Genomic DNA, 20,494 nt, shown 5'->3' with positions numbered 1-20,494 from the left:
GTTTGAATAGTGAATATGAAGAAAAGAAAAGTTCAGTATAAGAGTCAGTGGGTTTGTCTATCATTACAATGCCATTTATTTGCATTATAAAAAAGCTATACAACTGAAATTTTACACAGATACTTACTATGCTACCTAGAAACATGTAACCTACATGATTATGATTTAACTGTTTTCATTCATATTTTCACATCGAGACCCATATGAATTTTTTAATTTAGCGTATCAAATTTTGCTTGTAAACAGTTACACAGAAACTACCATCTCTAGCACATTGTATTTCTGGTTTCCAGTGTATTTTTACATGAAGAAAGTGATAAGTATTTTAGCTTTTTTGTCAAGGCATTAATTAGAATTTTTACTTTTAACAGTTGTGAGAGATTTTGAGACCAATACCTGTTGCTCCATTTTTGCATTTGTTCTCATTCGAAAACTAACAAGTCTAGAAAGCTCATATTTTGCATATAGATTTCTTTTGTGATTGTGGAAAGATATTTAAAGTTGAATCAACGTTAACTGAAATACTTTTGTGTTCGACTACAACACCCATGATAATTATTTAGTCGTATAGCATGAGTTTGCATTCACATCAGTGTCGGAGTCGAAATCAGAAGTTTTTCAGTTAAGGTCGATTCAACTTTAAATATCTTTTCACAATCACAAAAGAAATCTATATGCAAAATATGAGTTATCTAGACCTGTTAGTTTTTGAATGAGAATAAATGCAAAAATGGAGCAACAAGTATCGGTCTCAAAATCTCTCACAGCTATTGAAAGTCAAAATTCTAATTACCTAATACCTTGACAAAGAAGCCAAAACATTTATCACTTTCTCCATGTAAAAATATGCTAGAAACCAGAAATACAATGTGCTAGAGATAGTAGTTTCTGCGTAACTGGCTTTAAGTAAAATTTGACCTGCTCAATTAAAAAATTCGCATGAGCCTGAATGTGAAAATATGAACGAAAACAGTTAAATCAGAATCATCTAGGTTACATATTTCTAGGTAGCATAGGAAGTGTCAGTGTCATAATTTAGTTGTCTAGTAGCCTTTTTACAATTCAAAGATCATTGTATAATGATAGATTTATACTTACTGCCTCGGATACTGAACTTTTCTTTAAATTCACCTCTCCAACCTCACCGTGGGCGACTTTGGGCACAGAGACACAGTATATCTTCAAACTCTGTATTCTTTTAATTGAACTTCTCACTGACTAAAAAAAAACTAAATAATATTCACATACTTTATTACTACTTCAAATAAGGTTAGAGTGCCACTTTTCAATACACATGTTGTAATACTACACACTCTTGGTAAGGATTAATTTTTACTAAAATTTCTTGCTAGTTATATTACATATATTTTATCTGTTATCAAGGTTTCCACATTTCATTTTAAACACCTCAAACATTTCTACCAGGGTTATGAGTTATGACTGTTTTGAGGGTTATGAATTTAAAGCGCGGTTCTGATCTCGTTGCCTAGGCAACCAACCAGCAACCAATCAGAATCACGTATTAAATGCTTCACAACAAAGGCCATCATTTTTTAAAGAGAGGACTAGCGTACGCGCACGATTTGCATACCTATATCCCCATCAGCGCACGCATAGCCTCGATTTTATTATATCTTCCTTATTTGCCCACAATTCCTTGCCTTATGGAGTCTGCTCGTCCAATTAAAAAGGGAAAAATATCCGCCTCTAAAATGTCAATAGCAGAGAGGGAATGAGAGAAGCGGACATATAAGAATCCAGATGTATATATATAAGCTAGCGAGTGCTGCACCGGAGAGTATAGAGTACTGCATCTCTCTTTTGAGCGTCGATTCGCTCGTAAATTCCGGGGGCGCGCGCTATTGACTCCGCTGGCTGCTGCGCCGGTGTGGCCAGTAAACATATTTTCGTATCGCGCGCATTTATGCCGTACGTCCAGGTATATGGTTCCCCGTCTGTGTGTGTCTGTACGCATGCACGTGTCTCTCTCTCTCTCTCTCTCTATATCGGAGCGAAACGGGAGCATGATTCGGCCTTATCTGCGCGAGCAAAAGTTTTATTGAGAATCCGAAATGTTTAGCGATAAATTACGCGCGCGTGCGAGACAATAAAAAGATCCTGCGCGCTGCAGCGAGTAGCCGAGCACGTGCGCGTAAAACACGAGGGTCAGTGATCATATACACAGAGAGAGACTCAGTTAAAACGTCGTCCTCGCGCGGCGTCCCTCCTGGACGTCCATTGATTTTCCTCGGATAAAAAGCGTAGCTATTTTTCTCTGGAGATTCCATTTTAAAACCGGCCGCGTCAGCTCGATTCCAAGAGCAGCTTGTATCGCGCACGGACTCTCCGGATTAATTTTAACAGCCGGAACGGTAACGATCGATATCTCCTCCCTCGGCTGCTCTTTGGGCGGGAAAAGGTAGTCAGCAGCAGCATTTAGTAAGTCATTGTTCGAGAGAGTGTAGAGTGCACCTTCCCATGGTTCTCTCTCTCTCTCTCTCTCTCTCTCTCTCTCTCTCTTTCGCGCTCGCGCTCTCCATCAATCGTCAGATAACGAGGTCAAAAGTGCACGAGCAGCTCAGGCGGCGGGGAAAAAATCCCGAAATATGATTGAATTTTTCCCGAGCGCTCGTTGGAATGCTCCCTATGCGCTAGGCGCACAAAGGTCGGGAGAGCTGAATCGTGAACCGGTGCAGTGGGAGAGGATGACTTAAGGTTAGCTCGGCCATGACGGAAAGTCCCTCTCGTGAGGAGGCAATAGACGAAGCGCGGAGGCGGAGGAGAAGAAGAAGAAACTGTTGAAGAGAGAGAGGGAGAGAGATAAGGACACGGGGTAAAAGGGCAAGCGCTCGGCGGAGCCAGTAAAACGAGAAAAGAGAGGTGGGGGAGGGGAACAAAGAGCGCTAAAGTCTCTCTCTCTCCCGCGAGTCGTGCAGCGCAGTGTGAGAGCCGCAGCGGCTGCAGGACAGATTGAGCGTGCATCAGAGAGAGCTCGCGGATCTAATCGCGCGCTCTTCCATCTCGAGGATTGGCAGCTCTTCTTGCATTACGATTCATTTGCTAGACTGGCAGTCGCTCTCGGAGATTTTTAAATAACTCGCGCGCACGTAACGGATCATCGTCTCCGGCTATAGCTCTCTCGCCAACGTAAAAGATACACACTCCGAGCTGGTCAGTCCGCGCTTTGTCCGTGATTGGAACTGACGGCTCTATTAACGGGCTCTTCTATATACACTGCAGCGCTGTACAGTGTTTCGCTTTACTCGCGAGGCGCATACAATGACTGAAATAAACACCGAGTGGAATATTCTTCCGGGGAACGGAGGGATGAAAAAAATAAAGCCTACACTCTAAAACCCATCCAGGTTTAAACGCTACAACTAACGCGAGCGCGCGCGTGTCATGTTGGCCGCGCATTAGTGTCCGCTCTGCGCTCGCTCGAGTTTAAAGTCTACATCCGCGTTCGCAGTAAAAACACGGGTCTCCGCAGTCGGCCGGACTTTATATCGCGCTACTCGCCCTCGAGTATATTTTAATCGAACATCGCTGTGTAAATTCGCGCATGCACGCAAGCGTTATTAAACACGATTTTCCAAATCGCGCTCGTTCGTAAATCCCGCGCGAATCCGGAAAGCTGCGCGAGCTATAGCTGAGAAACAAGGCGTAGTGTAGCTCTGCTTGTCGTCGCGAATCAGCGAATAAATTCATGGCGTACATCGCCGTGCAGCTGCAGCGACTAGGATGTGTGTGCTGTGCTCTCCTCTCTCTCTCTCTCTCTCTCTCTCTCTCTCTCTCTCTCTCTCTCTCTCTCTCTCTGTGATGGCTACACTGAGAAAACTAGATATTAAAATTTACTATCTCAGATAACAATTTCTATACTGAAATGAAATTTTTAAAAATTTATTTTTTTTTGCTGGCCATTTTTACGCGCTTATTCGAATATTATTATTATTATTATTGATATTTAATGTTGTTAAGTGAAAGAAATAAATGAAAGAAAGAAATTTTTTGCGGCGAACCTGGACCTCTGGTATGGGAGTCGAGCGCGCTGACAACTTAGCCAAACAGTACTGTTATGTACTAAATTTCAAATCTGATATATTAATCACATTTACTCATGAGTTAATATTATACAAAATAATTAATAATATACAAAAAATTATAGTTTTTGGTCTCTGATAACTGCATAAATCAACTTTATAACCTTAAATTCTGGCACACGGAGAAATTCTTAAAATAATTTTTACTATATAATGTAGTAATTTCTAGTAAACACGTAACAAATTTTACTATAAGTCTAACAATTTTTACTATGAATATAGTAAAAATCGTCATGGAGCGAGTATGACCTGCCGTTACTATCTAATATAGTAATTTTTCCTACATATGTAGTAAATTTTAATATATAGTTCTCTCAGTGTATAGTCGCGCGCATTGTCAGAGCCTCGCCGTTACTTATCCTCCTGCGCGCTGTAACCGCCGCCGCCAGAACCGCCAACACGGCAATACGAATTTCCTTCTCTGTTGCAGCAGAGAGGAGTGCAGTATACCCGTACGCTGTATGTGTGTAGGGAGGAGTGAAGACGAGAACACGAGAGAGATAGAAGCGGCGATCGCTATCGATCATGTCCGATGATAAGGCGACGCGTTAGGAATTCACTTCCTTATATCGGAGACGAAAGCTCGAGATTTTTCATCTTCCGCTTCGATATGAGCGCGCGGATTCGTCGGGAGCGATGCAAATCGCTGCTTTCGCCACGTCGAGTTTCATTCTCCTTCTCTGTGAGCTTGCTCGAGAAGACACGTGAAGTAAAAAAAAAATAAAAAAAATAATCGAATGTATAGAGACACGTACACGCAGGCGGCACGAGGTATACGGAGAACTTGAGAAGCCGCCGCTGGTGTGAACGAACCGATTGATGCAAACACGAGAAGCGCTAGCCGTCAAAATTAAGTACATATACGCGTATACGTTCAGTATGCCCCCAGTCTAATTTCAGAGTGAATAATTTCCTAGCACGTTTGTGTGTACATACGTATGCGCGCGGATACATAATACCATCGCGCGCGAATGATTGATGCGCGGAGAAGTAATTGAGGAGCCGGCAGTAATCTGTTCGGTTAATCAGTGTGCTATAGCTCTAGCCTTTAAAAAAAAAATAAAACCTCGTCAGCTCTCGTATAATAGATTACCACGTTTTCGCGGACTCAGCTGAAAAATGCACAATATTATATTATTATGAGCTTGTTTGCAAGTGTGTACGCCCGCGGTGAATTAATTAAAGCTTCGTAAATTAATTAAACCCTCTCCGATGCGCGAGTGCGCGAATAATTTTCTAAAAAAGGTACGTAAGCAAGCCCGCTTTAGAAAGCAGCAGCTATATCGTGTGGATTAAATTTCTTCCACACCGCGCCTGGCGCTGGATTTCAAATTAGAGTCTATGGCGCAACAATCGTAAATTTTCTAATCACCCTATCTCCGCCAGAATCTGATCTACTCGCTGAAATAAAACCGGATTGAAAATAACGTTGGTAATTGTGATGGGACTCCGTCAAAAGGCTGAGAGCACGTCATAAATAAATTTCTCCCGTCTGCCGCTGCTGCTGCGCGTCCTCTCTCTCTCTCTCTCTCTCTCTCTCTCTCTCTCTCTCTCTCTCTCTCTCTCTCTCTCTCTCTCTCTCTCTCTCCGTATTCCTCTCCGGCTAATTATACAAATTCTCCATCTCTCTCTCTCAGCGGCGTTGGTCCATGGTATACCGTTGCAGCAGCAGCAGCTTCTCTTATCCTTTCTCACTGCTGCTGTTGCAGGCTCCTGTTAGTGCGGTTATTTAATTAGATGCGCGCGAGGTCTCAGGTCGTTTGTTAAGAGGCGAATAATCGCTCGTCGTCGTCGCGACCTAGCCTAACCTCTCTCCCTCGCGCGCGAGAGCGGCTGCATCAATCAAAGAGCTCCTGGTCTGCCGTTCACTCTACCACGTCCTTGTTAATTTTTTTACTCTCGTCGTCCAAGTGCAAAGAAAGCACAGAGCGAGGCACGCGGAAGTGCAGGACATAAGACGTTGCTTTAGCCGAGTGAAAAATTCAAATCGAAATTAGTCGGATGAGGCGCGCGAGCGCGGGGGAGTGGAAAAGAAAGTTGCGAGAGAAAGAATGCATAATTGCGCGCCGGAGGAAAACGAGTCTAATGAATCGGGGGAATTGCGGAATGAATGGCGATTAAGCAAAGAGCGAGTCGCTCCTCTCTTTTTTGCGCGGCGGCGTCTTTTTTAATTCTCCAAGAAATAGAAGTAATTGTTCATTTACATTTGTAGCCGCGCGCGCCGTTTCTTCTTTGGGCAATTATTAACACGCGCTTAATTGCGCGCGCTATAATATTACGATTTATGGCTATATTTCAGTCTCTCGGCAATTTTTGTAATCGCGCTCCTGATTGACAAGCGCGTCGATGAATAATGCAGAGACCGCGGCTTACAAATGGCTCTCGCGCGAGCGAAGATTATAAATATTTCATAATTGCGCTTAGCGCGCGGTTGCTCAATGAAACGTTCCGGCAATAGAGGAGGAATGCCGCCGTGCTAATTTCCAATAACGATTCTCTAAGCGTGTAATTAAACAAACAGCCGATGGAGAATCTCGAGGCGCAATCTATCAGCTGCGCATCGGGCAAAAATCGCGCGAGAAGGGGTCAGAGAGAGAGAGAAAAAGGCAGGTAGTCTATAGAGGTAAACACGGAGAGGCGGAAGCGGCAACCTTGAGTCGTAGGGTCGAGAAAGACAGATGACGGCCGTCATCGCGGGACTAAAGACTCTGCTGCAGCCGGGCGCGAACCAACGGACGGATAAAGCGAGTACGGTAGATATAGTGTGCCGAGAGACGGAGAGAGAGAGAGAGAGAGCTGCCCCCTACGGATCGACTTAATTCGAACGTACGTTATCGCGATCGCGCCTTCGAAGAGAGGTAAGCTACGCGATCGGACCCCGATATACCCTGAGAATATCGTCGGTTACGATTAATCTACGAGATATCAATCCTCGTACGGACGGGTACTTTCATTAAAAGCCATGAGCTGCCGCTGCAGCCGATGCACCGCGATCGTGTTTCTCTCCGCCGAGACGCTCCCGGCCATATACAGCACAGCTCTCTTTCAATTTTCTAACGCGATTTTTCATTTTTCGAGCGATCGAGTCTCGAAAAAACCAACGTCTTCATACACGCGGCTCTGACGAAATCGAGTTCCCTATACTCCAACGCGCATAACCCCTTGTATAATCGCTGCAGAGAGTTCAAAGCCCTACGGTGTGCTCCTTGAACTCCCAAGGCCTGATTCATTTGCCGGCCGGGAGATGGAGAAAAAAAATGATTTTTCATCCGGTAGAGCGTGAATATTTGATTGATTCGATTATTCGAGAAATATTGATTGGTTCTCCGCTGCGAGCGCGCGCGCGAGAGAGAGAGAGAGAGAGAGAGAGAGAGAGAGGGACCGTATAGTACACACACTGTTTCGAGAGGTCAGCCGCGCCTTTGTGTCGCGGATATTATTTACCGTTCGTCGATCGCCCGGGCGGGCATTGTTCTCGCTCTTCTCGCGGATTTTTTTCTGGAGAAGCTCGCGGCCGACGCTGATGAATCGCGGATTTCGATTCGGCGGTGGGCGGACGTGCCTATATACTCTCTGGCCTCGTTTCGTAAGCATATCGTAAAAAGAGCTCACCATAGCATTACTGCGTTAACGACAGATCGGAGAAGCCGAAAAACTCAAAAGGGGGCAAAAAGGCGCCGGAGAAATTATACCGCTCGCACTCGCGCGGGCTGCGGAGATTCGCGGGCGCGACAAGCCTGGTAGAAACGTTAACAGTTAATAAGCTAAGTTTTGGGCCACTTAGCTAAGTTGTGGTTAACAATTTCAATAAATAAGGGTTTAAACGTTATAAATGCATAGATATATACATTAACTCAAGATAAAACAGAAAATTTGCTTGAAATTTGTCAAATGACTGTTGCAATCCAGAAAGTATAAAAAAATATCTTGCAGTCGTGAAAAATCCAAATATTTGTAATAAAACATGCAAACGTTTCAATGCAAGAAAAAAAAGGAAAAAACAATTTTTAACTTAAAAATAATACTGTGTTGATATAATAGACACGCATCACTAAAATATTAGCAACATTTTGCTTTATTTTTTTACATTCAAATTTGATAATAACGGTCAACTAAACTTAACTTTTTAACGGTTTTCACTCGTTAATTTTCTACCAGGGAAGCGAGAGCGAAAAGCCCACTTGAGTGTCTCGAGGCTATTTAATTTAAATATCATAATAGTTGGCCGGGCTGCAGTCGTCGCGCGCGGAGGGACGACGACACAAACATAATTAAGGAGGGGGAGGGGCCGCCTCATTAAATCGTCGCTTGGGCGAAACTATCTGGCACTCGTTCTCTCTCGTCATTGCTGCGCGGCGCGGATAACTTCGGAGTGCGGCGAGAGAGACTTAGCTTCGAGGCTTGCTTCCTTCCTTCCGCTGATGCATCCTCTCTCTCGTCCGCCTCTGGCTTGTACTCTCTCTCCATCTATCTGCTTCCTGGCTTTCTCTTAATTTCTCTCTCTCTCTCTCTCTCTCTCTCTCTCTCTCTCTCTCTCTCTCTCTCTCTCTCGCGAGCAGAGACCGGCTATTCTTTCGTCTTTCGCAGCTCGTCCGTATTTTTTCTCTTTGTCTTTTTAGCCTCTTTGTATCTCCCGCGCGAGAAACGCGCGGAGTAATCTCGAAACGCCTCGCTCAAAGGAAGCCAGAGCACAGTGCGCCTTTGTGCGCCACTACCACTGCTGCTGCTATTTTTCTTGACGGCTCTCTCTCTCTCTCTCTCTCTCTCTCTCTCTCTCTCTCTCTCTCTCTCTCTCTCTCTCTCTCTCTCTCTCTCTCTCTCTCTCTCTCTCTCTCTATGTATACAGATGTTTTCTAGCCGGTTTTAACGTTATTAATACGCGGGAGCAAAGACAGCGGCAATTTGTCCAGATGCATCACGCTCGCGGCTAAAAAATCTTCCGAAATATCCTCGCGAGAGAGTGAGAGAGATATATCCCTTTCTCGGGAGCGGCAAACACACCATAAAACACGATGCAGCGCCGTTAAAATGCAAATAAACCGTATCAATCAGGCCTCGCGCGGCGTCTCGCTGTTGCTGTATACTCGCGGCTATAGCCCCCGCCCAGGTCTCGTGTCTCCTTACCGGCACTACTGCACACACACCTAGCACACACGGTATGATGAGTAGTCGTTGTGCAGCCGGTAGTGCGCGCCATCCCTCTCTCTCTCTCGTCCCAGCGCGCGAAAATGTTTGCCCACGCGAGCTGGCGCTCGTATATCTTTTTACGATTTTTTGAAAAATTGAACGACTCCCACCCGCGCCCCGCTGGAATTATTATACGCGCTTCGCTCGTGTCTACTTTACTTTTTACGTCTCGGGCTCGCGAGCGCATGAATGTTATGTATTAGCTAATCGAGCGACGATAACTTTCGTCGTTTGCAGCCTCGGTGCATCGATCCGTCCAACTTTCCTCTCGCGTAGAAAGATCAGCCGAGAGAAGGAGGAAGGGAGAGGATGTCCGTGTCGCCGGGCAATGATAAATCGGCGACGCGTCGAGCGAAGGGGATATGTCGGGCGATTTTTCTTGGATTCCGTTAGTTTTAAGAGCCTTTGTCTTATTTTCCTCGGCGGAGAATTAATGCCGGGTGTGTGCGCGTCCTCTGAAAAATGGGATCGCACGAGAGAGATTAAACATCAAAAACGGACGATTTATCGCTTCCGCGAAAATGATAATTGACAAATTTCCCGTGTCCGCCGACAGGCTTCCTCGCACTTATTCACATAGACTATACATCTATTTTCAAACGAACTTCCCCGCGCGCTGCATTCGGTAAATATTGAAGTTAACGCGTAATTTATCCGCGTTCGCGGGAGAGAGAGAGAGAGAGAGAGAGAGCCATAGCTCGATCCATCAAGTCCATGTAAGGACCTCGTTCCCCGCTCTCTCGCGGATAATTAAAAGTCCCATCAACTTTCCGCCGATACACCACCGCTCTCTCTCTCTCTCTCTCTCTCTCTCTCTCTCTCTCTCTCTCACTGCCTTCTGACATTACTTAATAAGTACCCCCTCTCGACTCGAGCTGCTCCCGCGCCTCTCTTCCGCCTATCTAGACACTACTGACTTTTTCAAGCAAATTTTTTCATCTCCCTAACCGTCCATATCCCAAATGCGGACGGTTAAAAAACACGACCTGAAATGCGGCGCACTAATTTTTCCCTCCATTTCTGTTTCAGGTAAGCACGATCGCATTTCGCACAGAGAGCAGAACTGCCGAGTCTCCGGTGAGTGAAGATAAACGAGAATAACAGGCAAATAAGCAATCGAAGTGCGCGCGAGAAAAAGGATCCAGATCGATCCGGAGTCTAGACAAACAGCGCACGCGACGCAGATAAGAAGCAGAGAGAGAGAGAGAGAGAGAGAGAGAGACGAGTCTGTCGCGTCTACAGGGCGGGTCCCTCGTGTGCGCATATAAGCAGAGAGCGGCATGTCTCCAGGAAAGTCGACTGTGAAATCGACGTGTGTCTCGAGCTCCGCCGCATCCGTTTTATAACGCCAGAGAGCAGCGGCGCACACATGCACACACGTCGTCGTCGCATGGCCTCGATTTCGCTCGAACGACCGCCCAGCGACGCCTCCGACGTGTGATGCACGTCCTTTTGTCTTCTGGCGACTGTGGCTGTGTGCAGTTGGGACTCGCGAAAACGGCGAGCGCAAGCGCTTGATAAACGAGAGACCGGAGTCTAACGAAAGATTTTTATTGCCGAATATAAATATTTATTCGTCGCCGTACTTTTCCGTTGCAAAACGCCCGAGCGGCTGGAACGATTTTCCTCTCGAGTATAAAGCGCGCGTTATACTCTGTCCAGTGGAGTCTATATCTCTAAGTTGCGCGTTAATTGCTTTCGCTCTCCGCGCGCGCGAAATTTTCATTACTCGCGCGCAACTATATATATATATATATATATATATATATATATATATATATATATGCATCGAGGGGAAAAGAGCGCTGCGCCGTGGTGTCATAATTCATTACTCGAAAAACTAATAACGAGCCATTAAAAAGCAATTTTGAGAGTGCGCTCACGTGCGAGAGCCCGCAATTATAATCAATCGATCATTTCTCAATAATGTACTTTGTTGCTGGCAACACGGGCTGGACGTAATAATCACGCTGCGCGCTAAAAATCTACCGCTCGACGTTTATTGTTTTAAATAAATACGTTCGCCGCGACACCTAGCCGAAGTAGAGCACACCGCTCGCTTGGGATATGTCTTCTCTGCGGCGGTCATTAACGTCGACACGTTCTTTTTTGTAACGAATCGAATGCAAGTGATTATAACAGGGTGCCTTGATCAGGACGATCATGACGAGCTGTTATAAAAGAGAGCCAGAATCGTCTTTTTTAGCAAGCTACTACTGTCTTTCCTAAGGGCGCCGCCGTTCCATTTTCCGCGCGCGGTGACTATATAGAGAGCCTGAGAGAGAAAGAAAATCCGACAGCAGGAGAGCCGGCGAATTTCGAGATACAGTCGTAAATTTCAATGGCCGAGTTCAGCGGCCGCCTGTAGCACTGCACACATAGCCGTCATCTTTCTCGCAGCTCCTGGTGTTATATATAAACGCGCCGGCATGATTCATGCGAGCGGCTCTTTTTCTTGTCTCTTTCGCTCTCTCGAATTGTGTATCTTAATGGGAGTATGCGCATAACTTGACGACTCTATTTGCATATTTTCCGAGCCAATTCCTGTCGCTGCGGCTAGTTGATTCCCTCCGTTCCTTGATTTAATATTCATTTCACTTTTATCATGTCACACAGGAGCTGGGTATTACAAGTTTTGGCGCAGCCTTTGAGGAGGACGCTCCCGCGTGACAACGTAATTACTCGCGTTATTTTTTCTCCTGCACCTAATGCGATTCCGAGTCGACACGCAACCGCGCGTGTGTATACCGTAATTTATCGTCCTCGATTTTTTCCATTTTCCGGCTCTCGTGTCGCTCGTCTGTCTTTCGCGTCTGGCCGCGCTCTCTCTCTCGTCTTGTCCTCGCGTCTCTGTTTTGAGGACTTTTTCGCCTCTGTTGCACCGGCGGCGCGCGACTCGTTTGTTTTACGGAAAATTTGCCGCCCCCGCAGCAGCCCCTTGTCAGAGCCGGCGTTGCAGAGCGCCGCTCGCTCGTATATAGCTTGTTTTATGACCCTGAGGGATTTCCCGTCGCATCTATTTTTATGCCGCGTCACCTCGCGCGTTCCGCTTCGGCGTTTCAGAATTGCGCGTCGTTTTTTCTCGCGACTGTCGCATTATTATTATCATCATCATCATACGCGAGTTTGATGTCGTGCAGGAAAACTCGGCGCTTATGTCGCGCCGGTATTCTCGTTCCTCTCTATAGTATAGTTACGTGCGTGCGTGTGTGTACACACTCGTTACGCAAGAGGAAGCGGAATCGAAATTGACCGGTGGAATCCGGTGCAGTTTGCAGAAACAAATTAATCCGCGGGAGCCGTTTCTCCTATTTCGTTCAATTTTTGCGCCATCATATAACAATTTAGAGATATATTTATATACTGGATATCTACATACATCGCATGCGTCGGCCATTAGTCGTGCGGGAATGGAATTTTATCGGGAAACTCGTTTGCCTGCGCGCCTGGAAGTAGTCGAGAAGGTACTTTTGTGAAATGTCTGGCGCGCGCGCGCACGCGCGAGCACTTTTAATTTGCGCAACGTCCGCTCTCTTTCCCGTTGTATAATTAATGTAAAAATGGTTCTCGCGCGCGGACGCGCGTAAACGCAAATAAATAATTTCGCCGAAATGAATTTACGAGCTGCACCGTTCATTATTCGAAAATTCAGTCTCTCGGCCTATGTGTGTGTGTGTGTGTGCAGCAACGTAGCGTATAAATCATTATTTTATTAGCCCGGGAATATTTATGACGCATTACACCGGTATACGCGCGAAACAATGTTTTAATAAACCCGGAAAAAACGCGCTTCATTCATTAACGGCGTTCGATGCGTATCGAGAGCAGCAGCGTATTAATGAAAATTTATGCGTCGTCGACTCGAGCGGCGAAATGCATAGTAAAATTTTAACATAGACTGCAGCCTATTTGCATTCCGGGATCGAGCAAATGTGCCAACGAGATTCGTCCCAACGAAAATCATACTGCCCACGCGTGGCTCATTCTCATTCCTCCAGTATAGTGCATTCCTTATCGGCTGATACGGACGAGGGGTAGAAAAGGAAAAAGAAGAGCGAACTAGCAGTCGGAAAATAAGAGTTCGGCGATTTCTCGATTCGCTCTTCGGGATTCCTAGCCAATTAAAAATAATGTCTCTTCTCTCTCTCTCTCTCTCTCTCTCTCTTTCTCTCTCGAAATCGCCAAGTCGAATCAAAGCCAGTGCAGCAGCTGAGAGAAAGAGAGAAGAAGCCGGAGCAGCAGCCGGCATGGACATATAAGTACTTGTCTCTCTCGCGTATACACAGGGCAAGAGCGGCACCGGAGAGCACGTCCGCGCGCGCGAGAGAGAGAGAGCCTCGCCGTCACGACTCACGACCTTACTATACGGCCTGTGTGCGGAGGCAGCCGCATTTTAACCAAACTTGGCGTCGGCGGCAGCTTAACTTTCACGCGAGAGAGAGAGAGAGAGAGAGAGCCAGAGCGAGGGTGGCCATATTCGCTGCACCGCGCGCGACGATGCACCGCTTATATGAGGAAAAAAAAAGAAGCACACACGAGCCCGATGTATAAACTTGCTAATCAAATGCGACTTTTCCTCCCTATACACACACACACACTCGCGAGCGAGAAGCTGCTCGCTTTTATAGTTTTACTTGCCAAAGAGTTCTCCGCCCTTTTCCTCCTCGGCGTCGGCGTCGGCACCTTCTAGCTTTCGTAATAATGCCGCTGTGCATAGAGGGGCAGGTTGTGCGCGCGCAGAGCCGAGGCTCGTTCGATGCATAAACAAGTTATTGGAGTATTTATTTTTACACGCCTGCAGTGCGGCTTTTATAATATTTTCCTCGCGCGCAGGAGAACGTGTTTTCGTCGGTTATTCTATCTTGCCGAGGGAGAGAGAGAGAGAGAGAGAGGAGTCGGCGGGAGATATCGTTACGAGGTACCTGTAAATTGCGCGGACACGCAGAAAGCTTGCAGAGAGAGCATCGAGCTTTTTTTCGAAACCAGCGACATTTTCATTTTAATGATACGGATATATTTTACTCTCCCGTATACTTTGTAAAATAGAAAAAAAAACGCTGAATGTGTAATATGCGTCTAGAGCTCTCTGAAACGTCGAATTTACGCTTCTTATTAAAAACGAACAAGCGGCCCCGGCTTGCGGAATTCGAATAATTTCTAACGTTTTATGCACCGCCTACTTCCCTCTCACTCGATTATTTTCTTATAACCAATACACTTTGTTAGCCGCGCTTTTGTTTTGCTGTTTTTCTTGCGCGGCGCGGAATCCTCTCTAAAATAACCGGGGAAATTGAAAATCATGATCGGCACACACAGACGAGCAATCCGGCGTAACCCCTTTTCTTCCTTTTAAGAGCCGGCTTACATCACACCGTATACACACACACACAACGTGCAGTCGAGAGTGAGAGAGAGTGAGAGAGAGAGAGAGAGAGCCGTCGTCTCGGCTGAGCAGAGATAAACGCGTTACACAAAAACACACTCATGATCTTTTAAGCTCTCGGCGAAACAGGAGCGCGCTCGCGACGTCGTCTACTTTCTTCTTCCTCGAATAAAGTCTCGCTGCTCGCGCGCTAAAAAGCTTCATAAATATTTACATCGATAAGAATATCAAATGGGCCCAAGAGAGAGAGAGAGAGAGCGAGTTACACTCGCCGTAAGGATAGCGCACACGCGCGCGAGATTCAATCGCGGTGATAATTGCAGTTTCATGCGATCGCGCGATTTGCATTTTCTACAGCTATGCGCAGCGTACGTTTGGAAAATAAAGTTTACACGGAGTCGTGTTGTTGCGAAAAAGCTGGCGAGCTTCGTCTCTGTAAAACTATCGGATAATCGGCCGCATCCCCCTCGTTGAGAGAGCTAGAGAGGAAAAAAAAAATGATTCCGTCAAGCATAATACACGTAATAGAGCCTCCTCCTCTCCTCGCAGTAAATAACCCCTATTTTCCGCATTACTCGAAATTACCTATATCTATATCCTATTTTAATTCAAGGACTATACGTCGCCGTAATGTCGAAAATTGCCCTTGCGCTCGCTCGAGCAGCATTAGCCGTTCCCATGATATATCCTGAAAACATTATCGATTATATACCTCTTCGCTGCGCTCGACTCGGCTAATAATTTAGCGGACCGAGAGAGAGGCTGTGTATACACGCACACACACACACACACACGCGCGCGCGCGCGGTCGCTTCTCACGAGCGTCTACGTATAGCGAAAATCCTCGGCGGGATGCTCTCGGAGAAAAATACCAGCGGCGGCGTGGTTTAATGCCCTCCGCGACAAATTTCATCGGCTCTTCGTTTACCCGGGAATCAGACGAGTGGCCGCGGCGATGCTCCTCTCTCTACACACACACACAGCGATGTATGTACACCGTTATGCACTCGAGAGAGAGAGAGAGATAATTTTTCCGGTCAAAGTAACGATCCGGATTGCAGCCGCCACGTCGTTCGTCAACGAGATTTCGACTTAATCTCGCCGCGCGCGTGCTCGCTCGCAATTTCCGGACTCTCTCCGAGTGTGTATATATATATTTTATACCCTTTTTATATATATATATATATATATATATATATATATATATATATATATATAAAAAGGGGCAGTCTTACGCCGCGCGCTGATCGTTTTTTGCGCTACTCGCGCGGACCGCTTCCAGGACGCACTGACACACTTCCCGAGATTCTGCGGTGCAGCCGCGTGCGGAGGCCCTCCCCGCGCGCTGTGAGTTACCGCGTTCGTGCCGCGCTGCGGCTCTAAAAATAAACGTAATAAACGCCCGTGGAATGCTTCTCGCGCGCTCGGCCGGCCGTCGATCTTGCAGGGGCTTTTTACTCTCCCGTCGCCGCCGCACTGCTTTTTGTTGTTATCTCTCGCCGGCGCGTTCTCTTTTATTTTAGTTTTACGGGTATCCCGGGCTCTCTTTTATATACAGTTCCCCTGGTTTTTTTCATTTCGTTTTATTGCCCCCGCGCGCGGCGCGTACGTGTGTCATATTGAAAAGTCGCGCGCACACCTGAACAATGAGACGCGCGGCCGGGGCGGGAGCAGCTTTTTTATTCGCAGCTAGAGGTGCGTGCAGCAGCGCAGCGGGAGATGCACTGGGGAGAGGCTTTATATCGATTTTGCGGCTGTTATTATTGCTCGCGACTTCGAGGACGAGCCGATAAAAGCCGGCATGCAGCTCTCTCTCTCTCTCTCTCTCTCTCTCTCTCTCTCTCTCTCTCTCTCTCTCGTCCCTACGGTTTTACATCCGAATGACATTCTGACCTGAAAGTCGCGCTCGCGCACATCGATTTCATTTAGCCAGGAAAAAATCTCAGCACATATATACCGTGTGATTAAAAGCGCAAGACGAAGTAAAAAGCATCCGACGTTTTTACCCGCCACAGCTACGCGCTGGTATATCAATCGATAGCGTTCGCGGTATAGAGAAACGAAATTCCCGGTCATTACGAGCCATCGCCGTATACGTACGTAGCAATTTCTCGCTAACAATTATCCCTCGTATCTCGCTCCGAGAAAGCTGTAACAAGGATGCTCTCTGTCCGTTGCAAAAATCACTCTCCATTTCTCGGCGGCGCTGCATCAGCGCTCGCGTTTTTGACAGTGTGTGTGTGTGTGTGTGTGCGTGACGAGAATTTTTTTTCCTCCCCCCTACACATGCAGCCTCGCCGGAATTCGCTTTAGCTGCGCGCGAAAGCACGAGGAATTCCTAGGAGCTGGAATATATAGCAGAGCGCGCCCGGAAAACCGGTTCTCTCTCTCTCTCTCTCTCTCTCGCGACGACAACGTCTTTTGTGCGCGGCGCGCGATATGTCCTCTGTGCGTGTGTGGGAGTAGAGCCCGCGACGCTGCTGAGGAAATGGAGGATCATTTTTTTCGAGATCTCGCGTGACTTGCTCGACTGCGCTGTATTCTTGTGCGCGGTTAATTCAATTAGTACAGGCGTCGTGTATGGCGCTGATGGATAAGCGACTTGAAATATTTGATTTCTGAAATGGAGAATAAAATTGCCGGTTATGGACGGGGGATAAGTAGAAACAGGACCAGCTATGGACGGACACGCTTCGATTTTTCCCGAGCGATGACGCGCTCGGTAAACGTGTTATTCCGCTTTTTACATAAGATAATAAATATAGGTTATACCGTACGCAGATTTTCGTATTTTTCAGCCAGCTGCGAGCGTAGAATCAATACGCTATCTATATCGTATACTGCGCTATTATCGCTCTCGGCTCCCGGTTGTTAGCGCGCGTTTTATTGATCAATTTTCAAATTAAAAAAACGTAGCTATATACGTACATAGTAGTGCGCCTTTATTTTGTCCGATTGTTGCGAGAATAATAACAGCCGCGGAGAAACGGGAGTAACGAGCCGCGCGTATACTAGGCGAATGCAAATAACTATTTGCGTTTCGTAATCATAGTCGTGACAAAACTATATAAATCTCCGCTACGCCGCGAGAGAGCGAAATGAAATTTCAATCTCGGATAAAAAAAAGTTTCTTTAATTATAAAAATACCGAGCGACGCACCGCGAGAATCACGTTAAAATATCTCGAAAATATAATAAAAACACGTCCTCGCACGGTTATAAATACAAACATACACACACATCTCTCGCACTTCAATTAAACAACGTTTGATTTAAATTCTCGTCCCAGCGAACTAGTAGTGTATATATAGCTCAGCGAATCAATATTCCATTTGTAAATGATTAAATCCTGTTCTAAAAGTGCTTTACATCGAGCCGAGCTTTCAGCCCATCCAAACTGATCCTCTTAAATTTCGCTCGCGCTTCACTTTTTAATCACATATAAAAAAAAGAGAGAGCCTGCAGGATCAGCTAAAAAAAATACTATGCACATACGCGCCGTTCGCGCGCAATAATACATCAGTTGCATCGGAGCGAGAGAGGCTCGAGAACTCCTTTTGACGACTTTCCGCGCGCGCACCGAAAAATAACTCGTAAACAGACAAAAAACGGAAGAACAAAAAACTCACTCCCCCGCATGGACTCGCTCACGCACGCACAGCTGGATCATACACGCATATCCATCAATTTCTCGAGGCTCGACGGCGCAAAAGCGTGTGTGTATGTGTGTGTGTGTGTGAGTACGTCTGCAGATTTTCCCTAGAGAGGGACGCGCGTATATTCAGAAAAGTAAAGCGCGTACAGGGGCTTCCTTTTTCCCCCTTTCCGGCGTCTGCCGAGTAGAAAATTTTTTCCCGATATATATGCGCTCGGCGCTCGCTTCAATTAGAGACTCGCGGATGAATGATACGAGCCTCCTCCTCTCCTCGCGTCCATTATCCGCGTCTCCGTCTCCTCTGTGCTTTTTTTTTTTTGTCTTGGTCGTTCCCTGCGCTTCCTCTTCTGTACATCACAGCCAAGCGAAACTTTTGCGTACGATACTCCTGAGCGCGGGTTATTTTCGCGCGCAAAAAAAAAAGAGTAGGAAAAAAGCCGATGGAGATTCGTTCATCTGAGCAGCAGTTAGCTGAGGGCATAATTCCGAACATTTTTCATTGTTTTCCAATTCGCGCATACACACTCCGCTGTGTGTATGTACCGGCGGTGAAAAAGGAGTGTATAGAGAGGAGGGAGCGAGAAGAGAGCTAGCGTGTACTCTCGCGTGAGCTGCCGGGGGTTTGCTTTTAATTGCGCCGCCGGTAGCTTTCAAAGCGCCCAAAGCAGAGCAGCTTGTTAGAGAGAGAGACAGAGAGAGAGAGAGAGTGGACGAAAGTTTCGAGTGAAATAATCTTTTAGTTCGCGGGAGAGCGCATTCGAGCCTCCGAAACATTTTATTTCCGAGTAAATTGGTTTAGCCCACCCACCCCCCCCCCCCCCCGCGTTGCTTCAGCTTTCCTTTTTTCTCACTCGTCTCGTCGTTTTTTTTTCGTTCGTTTGTTCGTTCGCTGTGCACGGAAAAGTTTGTTTTGCGCGCTATCGTCGGGGTGTTTACGTATTTACACACGCGCATACCGCCGCGGCGCTGAAAAGTTGCGCGTGTATGTTTTATTTCTCGCGCGCAGCTCAGCTCGAAAATTAAGCTAGTTGCGGAAAACGGTTGATAATTTTTCCTACGGCAAAATTGAAAACGTTGTTGCGGCCGGCGATTCCGTAACTGCCTCTCCGCGAGTGTTTTGCAATTCATCGTGTATTCGAGAAAGAGAGAGAGAGAGAGAGAGAGAGAGAGAGAGAGAGAGAGAAAAGTTCTTGTAATGCGCTGGAGAGAGCTGCCGTGTAGTATAATGAAAAAATCTCAATGCGAATGCGCTGCACTCGAATGAGTATGCGAATATAGCGGAAGTATTTTTTAACGACGCGCCAGTTACGTCTCCATATAACGTTTATGCGATATCTCTCATTATGCTAAAACGACGTCGCGCGAGAGGAAAGCGCACGATTTTCTTTTTCCTGGATATACTCTACACTCGGCTCGCGCGTATAAATCCCGAATTACGCGCACTTGAGATCTAAAAATAGAACTGTACATCGTACGCGTTGTACACACGGAAGAATATTTGAAAGCTCGTTCCCTTAATCCGACAGAGGTTTTAATGCGCGGAAATACTACTCGACGTACAAAATTTCCAAAAGCTCCGCTGTGTAAATTTAATCTTCTTTTCGCCTCGTTCGCTCCCAAGCTATACATATACGCGCACATCGCGGCGGTAATCTTTACCGCTTTATTTCCTGCAGCAGCAGCGGTGGAGCAAGTTTCTCGGGGCCATTATTCTCCCAGCGCCGTCTGTATATAATTTCCAGACTTCCTTCCTATGCACACACACACACAGCTATGCGGTGACACGCCGAAAAGCACGTGTGCATTAAGATTGAAACCTCCCTGGTAGAAACCCCAGCTGATTTAAAGCTGATAATAAGCTTATTATTGCAGAATAAGGGTATGGTAGCTAACGATTTAAGCTTCCGTAAGGCTTACAGCGACATCGTTTTAAACTGGAAATAAGCTTCAAAACCCGTAAAATTAGATTAAAAGATGATGTGAATTTTTTTTTTTCTATTGACCGCAATTCATTCGAACATCGTTAATTAGTTGAAAAATAACAACAACAGTGTAATTCTATTATTTTTATATTAATAATTCCAATCTTGTAACAAATCAGTATATATAGACATGCATTATCAATATTATATAAAACATAACCTACACATTCTTGACTCTGAATAAAAT

General features: G+C 46.2%; 1 protein-coding gene across 5 annotated transcripts in view; it reads left to right on the top strand.

The window, feature by feature from the left end:
- Positions 1–20,494, top strand: part of LOC100116811 (plexin-A4) — a 176,867-nt gene that overhangs the window by 130,074 nt on the left and 26,299 nt on the right. The gene's annotated exons all lie outside the window — the stretch shown is intronic.

The sequence above is a fragment of the Nasonia vitripennis genome, chromosome 2 (assembly GCF_009193385.2).
Source record: "Nasonia vitripennis strain AsymCx chromosome 2, Nvit_psr_1.1, whole genome shotgun sequence".
Classification (NCBI taxonomy): Eukaryota; Metazoa; Arthropoda; class Insecta; order Hymenoptera; family Pteromalidae; genus Nasonia; species Nasonia vitripennis.
The sequence above is the reverse complement of the archived record's forward strand: the minus strand, read 5'-3'. Positions and strand labels throughout refer to the sequence as shown.